This window comes from Babylonia areolata, chromosome 33 (assembly GCF_041734735.1).
Source record: "Babylonia areolata isolate BAREFJ2019XMU chromosome 33, ASM4173473v1, whole genome shotgun sequence".
Classification (NCBI taxonomy): Eukaryota; Metazoa; Mollusca; class Gastropoda; order Neogastropoda; family Buccinidae; genus Babylonia; species Babylonia areolata.
The window spans coordinates 6297668-6300618 of NC_134908.1; positions in this window are offsets into that span (position 1 = coordinate 6297668).

Consider the following 2951-nt stretch of genomic DNA (forward strand, 5'->3'; position numbering starts at 1 on the left):
TCTCCTCTCTCTCTTTTTACACACACAAACACACAACCCTCTCTCTCTCTCCCTCCCTCTCTCTCTCTCAAACACACACAAACAGACACCTCTCTCTCCCTCTCTCTCTCTCTGCTCTCTCTCTGTCATACAAATACACTTCTCTCTCTCTCTCCTCTCTCTCTCTCTACACACAAACACACCTCTCTGTCTCATACACACACCTCTCTCTCTCTCTCTCTCCTCTCTCTCATACACACACAGACACCCCACCCCTCTCTCTCTCTCTCTCTCACACACAGTCACCTCTCTCGATATATATATATATTTTTTTTTTTCTTTTTATTTAAGAACGAGTGATATGTGTTGAAAAAATATGTACAGAGTCTAACTGTAGTACTAGATGTACGTATTTGCCTGCATCTCATGGATAAAAAAAAAAGAAAAAAAAAACCCAACTTTTTTTCGATTGATTTATTGATTGATATGGATACTTATATAGCGCCTATCCTCGGTCGGAGACCAAGCTCTAAGCGCTTTACAAACACGGGGTCATTTGCCCCAACAGGCTGCCTACCTGGGTAGAGCCGACTGACGGCTGCCATTGGGCGCTCATCATTCGTTTCCCGTGTCATTCAATCAGATGTACCGTGTGGAATGGAAAAGGTGATTGTGCTTGGCCTTGGCGCACATCTGTGTTATGAATTTGATTTTTTTTTTTTTAAATTATTTCTCTTTTTTGTGCTTCTTTTTGTGATAGAGTTTGAATGGCACGGGTTGTGATTTCTTCTCTTCTTCTTCTTCTGCGTTCGTGGGCTTCAACTCCCACGTTCACTCGTATATACGCGAGTGGGCTTTTTACGTGTATGACCGTTTTTACCCCGCCATATAGGCAGCCATACTCCGCTCTCGGGGGTGTGCATGCTGGGTATGTTCTTGTTTCCATAACCCACCGAACGCTGACATGGATTACAGGATCTTTAACGTGCGTATTTGATCTTATGCTTGCGTATACACACGAAGGGGGTTCAGGCACTGGCAGGTCTGCACATATGTTGACCTGGGAGATCGTAAAAATCTCCACCCTTTACCCACCAGGCGCCGTTACCGAGATTCGAACCCGGGACCCTCAGATCGAAAGTCCAACGCTTTAACCATTCGGCTATGACCCCCGTCAGGTTGTGATTTATTATTACAGATAAAAAAAAAAAAGAAAAAAAAAAGAAAGAAAAAAGAATTAAACTCATCCCTAAACCACAGCCCTTTACCACCAAGTGTACCTTGTTACAACTTGGCGCTTGTGAGCAAGGATGAGTTAATGGCCTAGAAGTAACGCGTCCGCCTTGGAAGCGAGAGAATCTGAGCACGCTGGTTCGAATCACGGTTCAGCCGCCGATATTTTCTCCCCCTCCACTAGACCTTGAGTGGTGGTCTGGACGCTAGTCATTCGGATGAGACGATAAACCGAGGTCCCGTGTGCAGCATGCATTTAGCGCACGTAAAAGAACCCACGGCAACAAAAGGGTTGTTCCTGGCAAAAATTCTGTAGAAAAATCCACTTCGATAGGAAAAACAAATAAAACTACACGCAGGAAAAAATACAAAAAAAATGGGTGGCGCTGTAGTGTAGCAAGCACTCTCCCTGGGGAGAGCAGCCCGAATTTCACACAGAGAAATTTGATGTGATAAAAACAAATACAAATACAAATAATTCTTTTTTAAATCTCTAATAATAAGTCACAGCCCTTACCATTCGAACTCTATCACATTTTTTTTTTAACAAATGGGTATGAACGGCAGTTTTGGGGACTAAGAGGAAGTTAGATGAATGGATTGATTACAGAAGTGATGGGCTGTTTTATGCCAGAAACAACGACAACGACCAAAAAAAAAAAAGAAAAAAAAAGTGTGAATCTGATTGTATTGATTTTGATGTATGTAAGTGGGTGTGAGAGTGTGTGGTGTGTGGGTGTGGGTGGGTGTGTTTGGGTGTGTGGGTGTGTGTGAAACAGGGAGAGAGAAAGGAGAATGTGTGAGGGAGAGAGAGAGAGAGAGAGGAGAGAGGTGTGTGTGTGTGTGTATGAGAGAGAGGAGAGAGATTAAGAGAGGTGTGTGTGTGTGTGTGTGTGTGTGTGTGAGAGAGAGAGAGAGAGAGGAGAAAAAGAGAGGTGTGTGTTTGTGTGTGTATGAGAGAGAGGAGAGGGGAGAGAAAGAAGAGAGAGAGAAAGGGAGATGTGTGTTTGAGAGAGAGGGAGAGAGAGAAAAAGAGGTGTGTATATGAAAGAGAGAGAGAGAGAAGTGTATGAGAGAGAGAGAGAGAGAGAGAGAGAGAGAGAGGTGTATGAGAGAGAGGGAGAGAGAGAAAAAGAGAGGTGTGTATATGAAAGAGAGAGAGAGAGAAGTGTATGAGAGAAAGGAGAGAGAGAGAGAGACAGACAGACAGACAGAGATAAGAGAGCGACAGAGGCAGAGAGACAGACTCAGTCGTAAACATGCAAGGTGTTGCACACACACATACCAAGATATCTATCCACTAGCGTTCTGGAGACAATTGCACTCAGACGATCTCATGTACATAGTGAAGCTCTCTTATTTATTTATTCCCTGCACTTAATTATTGGTGTGGATTTTATATCGTTTCCTTGAGTTGTGCTGGTCGTCAATGTGTGTTTTTTGTTGTTGTTGTTTGTGTTGTTTTTTTTACTGGTATTAGATGTAAAGGTTTTTTGGTGTTTTTAAAAAAAAATGTTTTGTAAGAGAGTGAGAAAGGCTTTTTGTATTATGAATGTATTAGAAGGTTGGGTTTTTTGTTGTTGTTGTTGTATTGTAAACTTTTAAAAAGAAGGAAACAAAATGTGTTTTGTATATTGATATATATATATATATATATATATATATATATATATATGTGTGTGTGTGTGTGTGTGTGTGTGTGTGTGTGTGTGTGTGTGTGTGTGTGTGTGTGTGTGTGT